The sequence below is a fragment of the Sarcophilus harrisii genome, chromosome 1 (assembly GCF_902635505.1).
Source record: "Sarcophilus harrisii chromosome 1, mSarHar1.11, whole genome shotgun sequence".
Taxonomy (NCBI): Eukaryota; Metazoa; Chordata; class Mammalia; order Dasyuromorphia; family Dasyuridae; genus Sarcophilus; species Sarcophilus harrisii.
The window spans coordinates 389,716,618-389,735,361 of NC_045426.1; the positions used below are offsets into that span (position 1 = coordinate 389,716,618).

Here is an 18,744-nt window from a genome sequence, read left to right on the forward strand (position 1 = left end):
ACTTGAGAGTATAGGAATTGGATTTTTCAAAATAGTCAGAAGTATTTTAAAACCCAGTAACCATCATATGCAATAAAAATTGGGAACATTTCCCCGTAAAATTGGAGGAAGCAAGGTTGCCCACATCACCATTATTATTCAATATTTTAAAGAAACACTAGCCTTTGGAATAAGAGTTAGAAAGAGATTAAAGGAATTTAAAAAAGGCAATGAGAAAAATCAAACATCATTTATGCAGATGATAGATGGTATACCCAGAGAACCCCGAAAATAAAAAAGGTGTTAGAAATAATTCATAATTTTAGAAAGTTGAGGGTATAAAAACAAATTCCAAAACCCAGATTTTATACATCATCAACAAAATCCAACAAAAGGTATAAAGAGAAATTCCATTCAAAAATAACTGTCAAAGCATAAAACATTTGGGAATCACCAAAGGAAAGTCAGGAATTATAGAGCAAAATTACAAAAACTTTCCAAAAAGAGAGTTAGACTTAAATAACTGGAAAAATATTAAATACCTTGATAGGCCGGAATATAATAAAGATGACAATATTAAACTAACTATTTTTTAGTGTAACAACAGATTCAAAAAATATTTTAATGATCTAGAAAAAATAAAAAAAATTCATATGGAATAATGGTTAAAACTAAGGTTAATGAAAAAATTGAAGGTGGTTAGTGTACCGATCTAAAACATATTATAAAGCAACAGTCAAAAACCATTTTGGGATTTAAGAAATGATTAGTTGGATCAGTGGAAAGGTTAGGTTCACAAACAGAATAGCAATTAAAATTAGTGTTGAAAAACCCAAAGATCCTAACTTTGGGATAAGAATTCATTATTTACAAAAACTTCTGGGATAACTGGAAAAGAGGAGAATTAGGTATGGACCCACCAAAATCGATACAAGATAAGATCAAAAATGGGTCCATGATTTTGCATAAAGAACGAGATTATAACAACTTAGAGGAACATAGGTTTATCTCTGACCTGTGGAGGAGGAAGAAATTTGTCCAAAGATGAACTAGAGACCATTATTGATCAAAAATAGAAAATTTTGATTACATCAAATTGAAAAGCTTTTTGTACAAACAAAACTAATGCAAACAAGATTAGAAGGGAAGCAAACAAACTGGGAAAACATCTTCACAGTTAAAGGTTCATGGCCTCATTTCCAAAATATATAGATAATTGACCTTAATTTATAAGAAATCGCCATTATCCAATTGATAAATGGTCAAAGGGATTAAAGACAATTTTCAGATGATGAAATTGAAAACATTACCACTATATGAAAGTGTTCCAAATCACTATTAATCAGAGAAATGCAAATTAAATAACCTGAGATACACTACACACCTGGTTGGAAGATGACAGGAAAAAGTAAAATGAATGTTGAGGGAATGGAAAACTGGGACACTGATATTGTTTGGAGTTGAAAAATCCAACCATTCTGAGAGCAATCTGGAAAGCCCAAAAGTTATCAAACTGTGCATACCCCTTTTACCCAGCAGTGTACTATTTTATACCCAAGGAGATACAAAGAAGGGAAAGGACCTATATGTGCCTGTTTGTGGTAGCCCGTTTGTAGTGGTAGAAACTGGAAAATGAATGGATGCCCCTTCTTAAGAATGGTTGGGTAAATTGTGGTATATGAATGTTTGGAATATTATTGTTCTGTAAGGAATGACCAGCAGGATGAATACAGAGAGGTTGAGAATTCTGAACTGACGCTAATGAAATGAGCAGAACCAAAGACTTATATACCTAATAACGTACATGAAGATAACGATGAAAGGGATTTTTTACAAAGAGACCAATTAGTTTCATTGATCAATGATAAAAGACCAAACCCAAAGAAAGTAATAGGAAATGAATGTAAACTGTTTGCATTTTTGTTTTTCTTCCCGGGTTATTTTTACCTTCTGAATCCAATTCTCCCTGTGCAACAAGAGAACTGTTTGGTTCTGCACACATATATTGTATCTAGGATATATTGCGACATATTCAACATATATAGTACTGCTTGCCATCTAGAGGGAGAGAGGGGAAAAATCAGAACAGAAGTGAGTGCAAGGGATAATGTTGTAAAAAATTATCCTGGCATGGGTTCTTTCAATAAAAAAGTTATTATAATAAAAGAAATAAAATTAAAAGAAAAAGAAAAGCATAACCTGGGTGACAAGACCTGATAACATGGAGGGATGGTGATTATTCTGGGAATAATAGAGGATGAAAGAAAAAGGTAGAGGGAAATACAAAATTTATAATAATTGTCCTGAATGTTAAGGGGATGAACTCACCCAGAAAATGGAAGAGCACAGTAGTTATAAATGTTTAGTGTTACAAAACAGAATCCAGTATTTGCTTTTTATAATACTCTTGAAATGGTGTAGTCTATAGTGTAGAGTTAAAATTAGGGATTGGAGAACAATAGTTTATGCTTCAATTGGATTAAAAATAACAAGAATAGTAATCATGTTTGCAAATACAAATATAGGAACTAAAGATTAAAAAACATGATGTCATGTACTACATTACTACATTATCATTTCCTTCTCCAGCTCATTTTATACATGAAAAAAGTCAAACAAAACAAAACAAAAAAAAAGACAAATATGGTTAAATGACTTACCCATGATCTATTAAATGTCTGAAGTCCAGATTTGAATGCAGGAAGATGTTTTCCTGACTACAAGACTGCCATTCTATCCACTACCTCCTAGCTGCTGATAAAATTTATATATCAGAGTTCTTTTTCCTTTGATTTCCATTGTAATTATGGTATTCTATGAGGTAGCTCAGAGACTAAACTATACTTTACCTCACTCTTTGAGCACACTTTTATACTTAATACTTCCAGTATTCAGTGAATCATTTCTCTGATAAGAAATAATTTATTGCCAGTTATTTTTGTTTGGAAAAAGAGAACCAATCTCTATAATAAGGGTCCTCAAACTTTTATAATAGGGGGCCAGTTCACTGTCCCTCAGACTGTTGGAGGGGCGGCCTATAGTAAAAACAAAAACTTTGTTTCGTGGGCCTTTAAATAAAGAAACTTCATAGCCCTGGGTGAGGGGGATAATCATCCTCAGCTGCTGCATCTGGCCCACAGGTCGTAGTTTGAGGATCCCTCCTCTATAATGTAAATAAAAAGAGGTAGCTAAATATATATAGACATAGAGATGTGTATATATATAGAGAGAGATTTATATAGATACAGATGTGGATGTATACATGGACATAGATATAGGTATGGATATAAATGTAGATATAGGCAGAGATGATATAGAGTCATATTAGATCAAATGAACAGTTCTTATAAGGATTAAGCCTGATTCCCACAAACTCTGCTTCAGTTTCTCCAAGGTTACATGAAATCCACTTATCATTTTTTTCCAGATGAAATATTTATTTAATTTGACAGCAACATCATTTTTCCTGTTTCAAGATATGAACACTAGGAAGAGAAGGATCCAACAGACTCTACACTTAGCATCCCAATGGGCAAACTCTAGCTCTTATTCTTTATTAAAGAAAGGGATACAGAAAACTGTTATTTTGAGATACAGATTTAGATTTGCTATATAGAGAAGTGAATTTGCAATTATGGGGAAAAATAAAATTGTCCAGGAAAACCATAGGGAATATAAAAAGATGAAGGAAAACTTTCTCAAGAAATTACTTCTCTAATAGTACATATCATAAGAATGTTGACAGGCTATGGTTTCCTAATGAAAGGATGATAATGCAAAAAACAAAACATTTTATCATTTAGTAGTAGATACCAATGACAATGAAAATAATCCAGGCTTACAATAAATGACTCAAAATTAATGTATTAATTGTTTGATTAATGTTATCTTTCATTTAACATTGATCAGTTGGAGATCTTTCAACATCACATATAGGAATAACATTTTTTAACAAGAGCTATGATTTCACCAACAGGTATGGATACCATGCTTAGAAATATAGATTTTTTTAACTCTGTAATTCATTATTTTATTGTATATATTAGGGTACTGAGGATTTAAATGATTTATCCAGGACTAGACAGCACAGCTTCTCTTTCTTTTTTTCCTCTCTCTATTCTCTTCCTCTTCCTTTAGCCCTCTCTATTTCTCTTCCTCACCCTTCCCCATCCTTCTCTTTCCCCCTCTCCCTCTCCTTCTCTCCCCCTTCTCCCTCTCCTTCTCCATTTCCCTTTATCCTCCCTCTCCTTCTCCCTTTCCCCTTTTGCTCCCTCTCTCTATCTCCTTCCCCCTCCCCTCTCCATCTCCTTTCCCCTCTCTATACCCTGATCCCTCTCATCTTCTTTTCCTCTCTCTCCTCCTCCCCCCCCCCTTCTCTTATTGCCTCTTGCATTCTGTCTCTCTGTGTCTCTCACACACAGATATACATATAGAGACACATATATAGAGACACACAGACACACACACACAAATTCTATCTTCCCTCCCCACACATAGAGCACCAAACATATATTATAACCTCATATCTACATATGCATGCACACACATGCATGTTATAAGCTTATATGTATATCTGTACATAAACATATATGTATGTGCATATGTGTATTTATGTGTATATATCCAGAGAATACATTTTTCCTTCAATAGTGATTGTCCAGCAAGGGTGAAAGCATGTGATTTATTTCTTGTTTCAAGAAACACTTTCTGTATTGAATGGGCATGGAAAAATTTAATATAAAAGATGTTTCCATCAACACAGCACTCTACACATTCCATAGAGTGAAGTTGCTCAAGGAACTACACCAGCAAATCCTCAAAGCAATGACCTTCTAGACTGGGGGTGAGGTAATATTTCCCTAAGCTACTACTATTATTGTGCCTAAGTTGATTCTGTCTCTACTGCTGAAGTGATTTGTGCAGTGCACTACAGGATTATTGGTTTCTTTATATTAGAGTGTCTGTAGTTGTTTCCATGACAGCAAAGGGAAATATATGTGTGTGTATATGTATATATATATATATATATATATAGAGAGAGAGAGAGAGAGAGAGAGAGAGAGAGAGAAAGAGAGAGAGAGAGAGAGAGAGAGAGAGAGAGAAAGAGAGAGAGAGAGAGAGAGAGAGAGAGAGAGAGAGAGTGTGTCAGCCACTTAATCAGGAAGTGTTTCATTGGTGTATATAATTCCAGGAAGGATCTGGTAACTAACTAACTCATTTACCATTTTTGCTGCTTTTACAAATTTTTCATGAAGGAAGAAACCTCATAGTAAGCCTATATATATATATATATATATATATATATATATATATGAATTCTATATTTTTAAAAAAATGATAAGGTGAGTATATTGTTAACTTTACCCTATTTGACCCACAGGCACAGGAACATAATGTCATTTGCCTTCCAGAAGAGATTGCTTATCTAAGAAAGCAGTTCTTATTTGAAACTGGAATATTAATATGTAAGGAAATGAACTGTAAAAATGTAGTTTAACACATAAGGGCTCAGAGTAAATTTTGTTTTTCTTTGAACACCTTTAAGATCTAAGTTCAAAGACTCTGTAAAATATCCAGTGTAAGTGGCATCATAAAGAAAACATTATTATTCTATTCCAAATTAAAAGTAAAAATGTTATCATAATAAGGTCAAATAAGCCACATGGTGCTTCAATGAAAACAAATTAGATGCAATGACATTTGGTTCCCCTCCCAAGAGTTTTCTTGTATTACCTTTTAACTATAGAATTTAATTTCTTTTTGCAATTCATATTTTAGCAAACATTTCATAAATTACTACTCTACTCAAGGCATGGTGGTAAGTGATACGGGAATACAGAGTTAAATGAGATGTAGTCTCTACTCTTATATATTCAATAGGACAACCACTTTGAAATGTCTTTTTTATGTATCTTGTAGCATGGTAAATGGAACAGGAAATTAGAGAAATAATTATGATACAAAGTATAATCACTTAATGCTACAAGTAGGACTTTTGGCACCTGAAGCATAATGGTATGGAGAAGGTTATTGGGATTTGACTATCCTAGTAATTTATAATTGGGCTGAAGATAGAGTATACACACACACACACACACACACACATATATATATATATATATATATATATATATATATATATATAAACACTCTCTCTCTCTATATATATATTTTTTGCCCCCCTCCCCCACCATGGTGGCAGGGATTTGAGCTTCATGATGATAGAACTCTGAGACTGGACAAGGGAAAAAAGATAAATGCATTACATGGTACAAGTAAGTGGGCCTCAGAACTGGAATGGAGAACAGGCCCCCCCAGATGGCAGCCCAGATTTTCTGGCCTAATGATGTTGGTTTTCAAATCTTAAAAAAATATGAAAATGTGTGGGAATAGAGAGGGAAGAAAACTTTTTTTTTTCTTTCTAGGAAGGATTTAGGGAAATCTTCATAGAAAACAAATAAGATTTCAGGAAGCAGAAAAGGGGGAATAAAATAAAGAAGGGTTTCCAGTCAGAGGGAACCATAAGAACAAATTATTATGGTGAAGCATTTCCAGATTAAGTGAGGAACAATATGAAGTATTAGAAATTTTTTTCTGATTCCCACAGCCTCTGAAACCCCTCCAGAAAAAGAAATTATATACTAAAGATAAAGCAGCTTTAACTTTTTCCAAGATCTAGAACACTTAGAATACAAAGGAAATTATACACCAAAAACAATGAGCTGGCAATGACTCTCCCTGAGCTAATATCCCACAGCAAAGCTTCCTTAGGAACCCCAGCTATCCAGCATATGAGTTGGAATTTGCAACAAAATCCAGCATCATGGGTTTCCCATTGCTATTGAGACACTGGATGCAGGCTTCAGAAATTTACATGGGAAGTGACAAAAGCCATTAAAGCATAAAAACTAACTAGGGTCCACAACTCCCATAGCACCAGCAGTGAAAAATTCTGAACTTCTAATGCCAGCGCAAAAAACAAAACAAAACTAAACTAAACTAAACTAAAAAAAAAAAAAAAAAAAAAAACTGTAGCAATAATAGAGTATTTTGCTATGCTGGGGTGGACAATCTGTAATACCAATATGACAACACTATGAACTTGTGGTTCAGAGAATGGGACAAGAAGATAGTACACTAATTAGGTGTGTGTGTGTGTGTGTGCAAGTAGATGAATCCATGGGGTGGAGGGGGTGGGGAAAGAGAAGGAAATATGATCTCCAGATCTAATAAAATAATCCACATCTATGAATAAATACTATGAAGCAAAGAAAAATGATTCAACATTTGATGAAACAGAGAACCTTGTGGAAACATAAAATTTGATATAGAAATATTGTTTTTGAGTTATTCAAAAGAGAAATACAATTCTGAGAGCAGAATTTATGCCCTGTTAAGAAAAAAATAATGGACAAAATAAAAAAAAAATAAATTCTTCAATGGCAAATTTCACCAAAGAAATAAAAGATAGAAAAATAGATTGTAATGAAAAATATATAGAAGTGAAGGACAATCTAGAAGAATTTTTTTTTATATTAAAGCTTTTTATTTACAAAACATATGCTTGGGTAATTTTTCTTTTTTTCTTTTTCTTTTTTTATTATAGCTTTTTTTTTTTTTTTTGGCAGAACATATGCATGGGTAATTTTTCAACATTATCCCTTGCAAAAATTTCTGTTCCAAATTTTCCCTTTGTTCACTCCACTCCCACCTTAGATGTCAGGCAGTCTTATATATGCTAAGCATGTTAAAGTATATCTTAAATACAATATAAGTGTACATATTTATACAGTTCTCTTGTTGCACAAGGAAAATCAGATTTAGAAATTTAGAAAAATCCAGGAAGAATAACAAAAATGCAAGCAGTCCACATCATTTCCTAGTATTCTTTCTCTGGTTGTAGCTGATTCTTTTCATCACTGATCAATTGGAACTTAATTGGATCTTCTCATTGCCAAAGATATCCACTTCCATCAGAATTGATCCTCATATATAGTATTGTTGTTGAAGTGCATAATGATCTCCTGGTTCTGCTCATTTCATTTAGCATCAGTTCATGTAAGTCTCTCCAAGCCTCTCTGTATTCATTCTGCTGGTCATTTCTTACAGAACAATAATATCCATAACATTCATATAACATAATTTGCCCAGCCATACTCCAATTGAAGGGCATCCATTCAATTTCCAGTTTATAGTCACTACAAAAAGAGCTGCCACAAACATTTTTGGCACATACAGGTGCCTATCCTTTCTTAATATATCTTTGGGATATAAGCCCAGTAGCAATACTGCTGGATCAAAGGGTATGCACAGTTTGATAACTTTTTGAGCATAGTTCCAAATTGCTCTCCAGAATGGTTGGATCCATTCACAACTCCACAAACAATGCATCAGTGTTCCAGTTTTCCCACATCCAACATTCGTCATTATCTTTTCCAGTCATCTTAGCCAATCTGACAGGGGTGTAGTGGTATCTCAGAGTTGTCTTACTTTGCATTTCTCTGATCAGTAGTGATTTGGAACACCTTTTCATATGAGTAGAAATAGTTTCAATTTCATCATCTGAAAATTATCTGTTCATATCCTTTGACCATTTATCAGTTGGAGAATGGCTTTATTTCTTAGAAATTTGAGTCAATTCTCTATATATTTTGGAAATGAAGCCTTTATCAGAAACTTTAACTATAAAAATAGTTTCCTAATTTAATGCTTCCTTTCTAATCTTGTCTGCATTAGTTTTGTTTGTACAAAAGCTTTTTAACTTGATATAATCAAAATTTTATATTTTGTGATCAGTAATGATCTCTGGCTCTTCTATAGTCACAAATTCCTTCCTCCTTCACAAGTCTGAGAGGAACACTATCCTATGTACTTCTAATTTATTTTACAATCTAGTTCTTTATGCCTAAATAATGAACCTATTCTGATCTTATCTTGGTGTATGGTGTTAAGTGTTGGTCCATGCCTAGTTTCTGCCATACTAATTTCTAGTTTTCCCAGCAGTTTTTGTCAAATAGCGAATTCTTATCCCAAAAGTTGGGATCTTTGGGTTTGTCAAACACTAGATTGCTATAGTTATTGACTATTTTGTCCTGTGAACCTAATCTATTCCACTGATCAACTAGTCTATTTTTTAGTCAATACCAAATGTTTTTGGTTACCACTGCTTTATAATATAGTTTTAGATCAGGTACAGTTAGGCCAACTTCATTTGATTGTTTTTTCATTAGTTCCCTTAAAATTCTTGACTTATTGTTCTTCCATATGAATTTTGTTGTTATTTTTTCTAGGTCATTAAAATTGTTTTTTGGGAGTTTGATTAGTATAGCACTAAATAAATAGATTAGTTTAAGTACTATCGTCACCTTTATTATATTAGCTTGCCCTATCCAAGAGCACTTAATATTTTTCCAATTGTTTAGATTTGACTTTATTTGAGTGGAAAGTGGATATATAGTGAAAAGTCATATAATTCCTGACTTTCTTTTGGCAGATATATTCCCAAATATTTTATACTATCGACAGTTATTTTAAATGAATTTCTCTTTGTATCTCTTGGTATTGAATTTTGTTGGTGATGTATAAAAATGCTGAGTATTTTTGTGGATTTATTTTGCATTCTGTAACCTTACTAAACTTGTGGATTATTTCTAATAGTTTTTTAGTAGAATTTCTGGGGTTCTTTAAGTATATCATCATATCATCTGCAAAGAGTGATAATTTGGTTTCCTCATTACCTACTCTAATTTCGTTAATCTCTTTCTCAGCTCTTGCTGCCAAATCTAGCATTTCTAATACAATATTGAATAATAATGGTGATAGTGGGCAACCGTGTTTCACTCCTGATCCTACTGGGAATGGTTCCAATTTACCCCCATTACATATAATGTTTACTGACATTTTAAATAGATGCTATGAACTATTTTAAGGAAAAGTCAATTTATTTCTATACTCTTAAGTGTTTTTAATAGGAATGGATGTTGGATTTTATCAAATGCTTTTTCTGCATCTATTGAGATGTCATATGGTTTTTGTTAATTTGATTATTGATATAGCCAATTATGTTAATAGTTTTCTGAATATTGAACCACCCCTGCATTCCTAGTATAAATTCTACTTGGTCATAGTGTATTATCTTGAGGATGATTTTCTGTAATCTTTTTGCTAATATTTTATTTAAAATTTTAGCATCAATATTCATTAGGGAGATTGGTTTATAATTTTCTTTCCCTGTTTTCAACCTACCTGGTTTAGGTATAAGTACCATGTCTGTGTCATAAAAAGAATTTGGTAGAACTCCTTCAATCCATATTTTTTCAAATAGTTTATATAGCATTGGAGTTAATTGTTCTTTAAGTGTTTCGTAGAATTTACATGTAAATCCATCTGGTCCTAGGAATTTTTTCTTATGGAGTTGATTAATCGCTTATTCTATTTATTTTTCTAAAATGGGATGGTTTAACCAATTTACTTCTTCCTCTGTTGATCTGGGCAAGCTATATTTTTGAAGGTATTCATCCATTTCATTTAAGTTATCGAATTTATTGGCATAAAGTTGGGCAAAGTAATTCCTAATTATTGCTCTAGTTTCCTCTTATTAGTGGCAAGTTTTCCCTTTTCATTTTTAAGACTAACAATTTGATGCTCCTCTTACCTTTTTCTAACCAAATTTACTAAGGATTTATCTATTTTCTTGTTTTTTTTCATAAAACCAACTCTTAGTTTTATTTATTAATTCAAAAGTTTTTTATTTTCAGTTTTATTAATCTCTCCTTTTATTTGTAGAATTTCAAGTTTAGTGTTTGACTGGGGATTTTTTTAGTTGCAAGCCTAATTCATTGATTTTCTCTTTCCTTTTTTTATTCAAGTAAGCTTCTGGAGATATAAATTTCCCCTTATTACTGCTTTGACTGCATCCCATACATTTTGGTATGACATTTCATTATTGTCATTCTTTTGGGTGAAATTATTAATTGTGTCTATGATTTGCTGTTTCATCCAATCATTCTTTAGAATGAGATTATTTAGTTTCCAATTATTTTTGGTCTGTTTTCCCCTGGCTTTTTATCGAGTGTAATTTTTATTGCATTGTATCCTGAAAAGGATGCATTTACTATTTTTACCTTTCTGAATTTGAATTTGAGGTCTGTATGTCCTAATATATGGTGAATTTTTGTATAGGTTCTATGGACTACCAAGAAGAAAGTGTCCTCCTTTTTGTCTCCATTTAGTTTTCTCCAAACCTAACTTTTGTAGCATTCTATTTACCTCTTTACCTTCTTTCTTATTTATTTTGTGGTTTGATTTATCTAGTTCTGAGAGTGCAAGTTTGAGATCTCACACCATTATAGTTTTGCTGTCTATTTCTTCTTGCACCTCTTAACTTCTCCTTTAAGAATTTGAATGCTACACCACTTGATGCATATGTTTAATATTGATATTACTTCATTATCTATGTTACCCTTTTTTTTTTTATTTAATAGCCTTTTATTTACAGGTTATATGCATGGATAACTTTACAGCGTTAACAATTGCCAAACCTCTTGTTCCAATTTTTCACCTCTTACCCCCCACCCCCTCCCCTAGATGGCAGGATGACCAGTAGATGTTAAATACATTAAAATATAAATTAGATTATGTTACCCTTTAGCAAGATATAGTGCCTTTCCTCATCTCTTTTAATTACAACTATTTTGCTTTTGCTTGATCTGAGATTAAGATGACTACTCCTTTTTTTTTACTTTACCTGAAACATAATATATTCTCCTCCATTCTTTTACTTTTACTCAGTATGTATCACCCTTCTTCAAATATGTTTCCTGTAAACAACATATTGTAGGATTCTGACTTTTAATCCAGTCTGCTATCTACCTCTACTTTATGGGGGAATATATCCCATTCACCTTTATGGTTAAAATTACTAATTCTGTTATTTCCTGCTATCTTGTTTAACCCCCAATTATGCTTTTTTCTTTTCTTCCTCCCTTACCCTCATCTCCAGTATTAAACTTGTGAGTACCACTTGCCTCACATAACCCTCCCTTTTTGGCATCCCTCCCCCAACCTTTGAGTTCCTCCATTTTTCTTGAACCTTTTCCTTACAATTTCTGTATTCCCTTCTATTTAGTGTACTCCTTCCCTTTTCACTTTTCCCCTCCCACTTTTCAATGAGGTGCGAGAATTTTCTCTGTAAATCGAATATGTATAATATTTTTCTCTTTAAGCTAATTCTGATGAGAGTAAGATACACACTATGTTCATCCCCCTCCCTTCTTTCCCTCAGATATAATAGCTTTCCTTTGCCTCTTCATGAGATGTATTACCTTCACTTTTGCCTTTTTTCTGTACAGTTTTCTTTCCACCTCTAGCTTCTTTTTTATATTATAACAGTAACACCGAATTATACATGTATTCTTTACATATACTCATAACAGAAATATAGTTCCCAAGATTTCTTTTTACCTTTTTTATGTTTCTCTTGAGTTCTATACTTTGAGGTCAAACTTTTTGTTTAGTTGCAGTTTTGTCATCAGAAATAGATGGAATTCACAGATCTCATTGTATGTACATCTTCTTCCCTGGGAAAAAAATGCTCATTTTGGCTGGGTAAGTCATTCTTGGCTGCATATCAACTTCCTTAGTTTTTTGGAATATCAAATTCCAGGCTCTTCGATCCTGTAATGTGGATGGTGCTAGATCCTGAGTAATCCTTATTGTAGCTTCTCTGTGTTTGAATTGTTTTTTTTCCCCCATCTGCTTGTAGAATTTTTTCCTTGGTCTGATAGTTCTGGAATTTAGCCACAATATTTCTTGGAGTTTTGATTTTAGAATCTCTTTTAGTAGGTGATCGCTGAATTCTTTCAATGTCTATTTTACCCTTAGTTTCTATAACATCTGATCGGTTCTCTTTGATGATTTCCTGAAAAATAGTGTCCAGGCTCTTTTTTTCATCATAATTTTCAGGAAGTCCAATAATCCTCAGATTATCTCTCCTAGATCTATTTTCCAGGTCTGTTGTTTTCCCAAGTAGGTATTTAACATTTTAATTCTATTTTTTTTCTTTTCTTTTCTTTTTTTGTTTTGCTTGACTGATTCTTGGTGTCTCCTCAAGTCATTCATTTCCATTTGTTCAATTCTGATTTTTAATGAATTATTTTCTTCATTTACTTTTTAATTTCTTTTTGTAATTGTCTAATTGAGTTTTTAAATGAGCTGTTTTGTTCTATGGAATTTTTTTTTCCCGTTTCACCAATTTTATTTTTTAGAGAGCTATTTTGTTTTTTCAATTCACTAATTCTGTTTTTCAGGGAGTTGATTTCTTTTTCCACTCTATCTTTAAATAAGTAACTTTGACTTGTCCAGACCCTCTTGCAAAGCTTCCCTTTCCTTTCCCCATTTTATTTCTAGCTTTTTTGTAAGAGCCTTTTTAATTTCTTCTATGAGAGCCTTGTGTGGTGGGGACCAGATCATATCTCCCTTTGGGGAATTCATCTAGAGACAATCTGTTTTTAGTCTCCTCAGGGTTTGAAATCTGCTCTCTATCAAGATAGAAGCTATCTATAGCTAGAGCCCACTTTAATTTTTTACTCATTTTGACAAAAAAAAAAAAAAAAAAAAAAGAGCAATACTGCACTCTGCTTTTAGGACATTGTGGTGTTACCAAGCTTCTTCTTAAGACAACAGGAAATTACAATAAAGCAGCAGTGGGACAACAATGGCTGCACCAGGATCAGCGGTTGCACTCTGAGATTGTGCTGAGTCACTCCATGTGTTGGGTGGGTGTGGCCAGGTCTCAAGAGACTCTAGCATTTTAGGGTCACAGTCTTTACCCGCTGTGTTTATAGCTTCTCTTCTGAACTACTGGCTTGCTGCCAGAGCAAAGTATTTCACAATGTGGTAAAGTTCTCCCTGTAAATTTTCTGCAAGTTGAGACCACACCCTGCGCCCCCTCCAGTCTGATCAGCATAAGCTGCCTTCTGTGCTCTCACTGCCAACTTTCCTGAAGCTGCACCTGGCTTAACCATCCCTGCCTGTGAGCAACAACCGACCTTTTCTGGTGAATTTCAAGAATACCTTCTGTTGATAATGTGCTGTACTGCCAATATTTGTGAGTTTTAACAGTCAAGCACTAATTCTGAGGCCTTTCATAAAAGAAGTAGTCTGAGGTTAAGGAAGAGCTTAGATAGATGTGTGTGTCCTCTCCACCATCTTGGTTCCACCCCCTCTAGAAGAAATTTTTAAAAAATAATGTTAAAAAAATATTTTACCTCACTATGCAAATAAAACATTGATATTGAAGGCAAGATATCTACAGCAACTGAAGGATCCTTGGTCCCCAAGAAGAACATGGCAGGACAAAATACATAATGCATAAAGAAAATTATAGAAAAGCACATAGATTAACTTGAGAAAAATTATTTTTTGTTAAAAGTTACCGGGAAAATTGTATATCAGTCTGGCAGAAATTAGACTTTATACCATATTCCACAATACATTCTAAATGGCTACATAACTTTACCATTAAAATTTATACTCCTGTACAGATAACATATATCTAGCAACTATGATTAGGAGATATAGTCTTAAGCAAGCAATAGATAGAGGTAATTTACAAAATATAAAATAGATAACTTTGACTAATTGAAACTGCAGAGTTTCTGCAGAGACACAATTAAGGCATCTAAGGAGAGAAGTGAATGAACGTAGAGGAAGAATCTTTGTTTCATTTTTTTTTTCTAATTAAGGTTTGGTTTTCAAGATATATGTTTAAATCACTACTTGACAATAGGCAAGTAGTCAAAAGATATGAAAAAAAATTCCTCAAAGAATTGCAGTGTTCACAACCATAAAAAAGAACTCCCAAATCTATAATAAAGAAAGAACTGGATATAAAGAGTTCTGAGTCAGTTGCATTGAGATGACAAAGAACATAAGAAATTATCAAAGTAGAAAATAAAGAAAGAAGAAAACCCAGGACAGAATATTGAGGAACAATTTGGTTATTTGGAGGAGGTAGCTGAAACCAAGAATTAATTATGAGACAAGTAGAAAACATACTTTTCCTCTTAGCCTTTGGGTGGTATCAAGATAAATACTTTTAAAGGTTTTTATTGAGTGAATTTCATGGCTCTTATTGAAGCAGTTATAGATTTTCAAAATTGCAAATGTACTTGAAGGTCATCTGGTCCAAGCAATAACTAACCTAGAATCACTGATCTGAAATTTTTGTCAAGTAGATTATGTAGTCTTTATTCAAAACTCTCCAATGATAAGGAACTCATTACTCTTTTTTTTTTTTTTTTGAAAAGTTCTAATGATTTGGAAAGGAAACATAAATCTTCTTTTCTCCAGCTTCTACCCATTGCTTCTAGCTTTGCCTCTCTATGACTAAGTAAAACAGGTATAATACCTTTTCCTAATGACATCTTTAATACTTGAAAATAACTACCATATTTCTAGGAAATACTACACAGATTAAGTATTAAAACACTTCAATCAAATCTTAAATGCTACGATCTCTAGTTATTTCATTATCCTGGTTGCCCTACTATAGAAAATCTGCAGTTTCATTCCTATTACATTTCAGCATAATCTAGATATTATTGATACTGACAGAATACAATAGGATAATCACCTCCTATCTTCTGCATAGGATTTATGCAGATTTAGAGATAGAATCACCAGAGTGACCTAGAACAAGTTATTTAACCTAACTTAGTCTCTGGTATTACCTTTTTAAATCCTATAATCTAAGGGACCTTGTTTGATCTCATCATTTTTCCAATTAAGAAAATTGGGAAAATATTCAGTGACTTGCCCAAAGTCACACAATAGTAAATTGGGGGAAAAAGTAGCATTTGGGACTATGACTAAAAATCAAATGCTTTTTGTTCCCTACCCAACAGAGTCCAAATCTTACTCCAATTTCCATCCTCAGAGCACAAGCCCTGAAGTCAGGAGGACTAGAGTTCAAATCTAGCTTCAAACACTGAAACCTTCTTAGCTGTGTGCCCCTGGATAAGTCACTTAATCCTAATTGCCTCAACAAGAAATGTCAATCCTCACTTACAGATGATCTAATAGGTTACTGTTTCAAATAAGTGAGATGAGTTTCAAGGTGAAACTAGTAGTATATTTATTCAAAGAATGACATTTTTTATAGATGGATAGCATATTTTCCTATAGAATCAGCATTACATAGAGTGACCAGGTAAAATATATTTAGCACATTATTAACTCAAAATAATCATTTGCAAGGCAGCTAGATAGAGGAGAAAGCAATATGTCAAAAATTTAGAGACTCATATTCATGAATTCAAATATGAACTCAGACAATAACTCTTTAATCCTGGGCAGATTATTTAATTGTTAGTTAGCTTCAGTTTCCTCATTTGGAAAGTTAATTGGAGAAGAAAATGGGAAACCCTTCTAGAATCTTTGCCAAGACAAACCCTAATGAAGTCATTAGAAATTGGTTATGTTTTTTACCTTATTGTTCTTGTGCAGCATGATAATTTTTAAAATATGTATAGAAGAATCACACAAATTTAACATATATTGGATTACTTGCTATCAAAGGGAGAGGGAGGGAAAAATTTTGGAACATAAGGTTTTGCAAGGATGAATGTTGAAAATTAGTTATGTATACTTTTTGAAAATAGAAAAGCTTTAATGAAAAAAGAAAAAAGAATGGGTTATGACTGAAAAAAAAACACTGGATATTAAATAGAATATGGTTTTGAGGGATAGGCTAAGGATAACAACCATTTAAACAGTAGTTTCTACAGAAAAACTAAACAAAACACAGATGAGTTCCAAGCATCTACAATACAAATACATGTTTTAGAATAAATCTCACTGATAAATTTAGGAATAGCCTAATGCAATTGTTTTATTAAAACAAATAATATTTTGAATGAAGAAAAAATAATTCCCATGTATTGCACAATTTTTTTAAGTACTCTGAGTTCAGGTGAAGATAAATTGAAAAAACTTCAATGAAAGCCAACCTCACTGGATTGAAAAGGGTGTACAAGCCAGCTCAGATAGACTGTTAAAGTCAGTGAAAGACAAATCAGCAACTTAAAAAAATGCAGTCCTAGCTTGGTAGAGGAGAAAATCAGTGGGGTAGCTTCCAGTACTAACTCAAAAAGCAAACTCTGAGAAATCAGGCTGTTTCCTAAACAGAACAGTTAAGCTACCCACTATGTTCATAGGGGTCCCTGTGCTCCAAGATAGGGTTCAGAGCTGCACAAGAAGTTTGAGACAGTTTCCCCTTTAACTCAGAAGCAGAGTTCCACCTTAAAAGTTAAAAAAAGAAGAAATACCAAAAGAAAAGGAAAGAAAATAAGCCAGAAAGAGAAAGGAAAGCTACTATGGTAATAGGGAAGACCAAAACACAAACTCAGATAAGCACAGAAAATCACAGAAGAAATCTCAAACAATGATATAAATTTGTTTCAAACCAAAAGAGGCTTTTTGGAAATGCTGATAAAAGACCTCAAAAGGCAAATAAGAGAGGTAGAAGAAAAAATGAGAAAAGAAATGAAAGGTATGCATGAGAGAATCAACAGTTTGGAAAAGGAAGTGAAAAAAATTGAACAACTCCTTAAATAGTAGAATAAACCGAAAGGAAAAAGAGATACAAAAGATAATTGAAGAAAATCACACATTAAAAACTAAAACAGGGCAAGTGGATGCTAATGACTTTGTGAGACAACAAGAATCAGTCAAACTAACTAAAAAGAATGAAAAAATGGAAGAAAATGTGAAATACCTCATTGGCAAAACAGTCAAATTGGAAAATAGATCCATAAGAAACATAAAAATTATTGACCTATTTGAAGTGTGAACAAAAAAAAAAAAAAATAAAAGAAAGAGCCTGGCTAGTATACTACCAGAGCTCATTATGGAAAACTTCCCCAATACTCTAAAAACAGAGTGGGAAATACTCATTGAAAGAATCTTTCCATTACCTCTGGAAAAAGGTACAAAGAAAACCCCAAGGAACATTGTTGCAAGACTCCAAAACTATAATCTCAAGGAAAAAATACTGCAAGTTACCAAACAATAACTATTCAAATATCAAGAAGCAACAGGATTACCCAGGATCTGGCAGCTTCTATAATAAAGGAACAGAGGGACTGGAATACCATGTAATAGAAGGCAAATGACCTGGAGTTATAACTGTAATGTCCAAACTAGCTCTCTGGAGGATCTCTGGACAAGCCTTGGTCTTAGGTGGAGGAGTGATGAAGGCAGGAGAGCCACCATGAGGATCTCTATTTCTGTCTCCATTTTCTGTGTCTCCTCTGTGTCTGAGTCTCTCCTGTTCCTGAGTTTGAGATCTCGTTTCCAATCCTCTCTGCCCTTAAATACCTCTGTATAATTATATCATTACATCACACTAGGTATGTGCCAACTAAAGTGATTACATCATTATATCTCACTAAGTATATGTGTACTAGAGAACCATTATCTCATCAATCACACTAGGAGTACATGCTTACTATAAGCACCTTGCTTCAAGTAGAACACAGGTGGTCACACCATCCCTGAGAAGTCAAAAAGAGGTAAAAAATTCCAAAGGGAAAATGGGGAGCCAAATCAGATATTTTTATCAGGTTTCCTCTGGGCTGAAGAGTCTTATTCCTCACTCAAGAGTTCCCCCACTATCTGCAACCCTCTATATTTCCACTTTTTTTTGTTATATTCAAAACAGGTATACATAAATTTGTCAGCATGAGAGGTATTACACAAGCACAT

At 33.2% G+C, this 18,744-nt stretch overlaps 1 pseudogene; it reads right to left on the reverse strand.

Moving 5' to 3' along the window:
* The window catches only part of LOC105749282, a 140,833-nt pseudogene that overhangs the window by 296 nt on the left and 121,793 nt on the right, over positions 1–18,744 (reverse strand).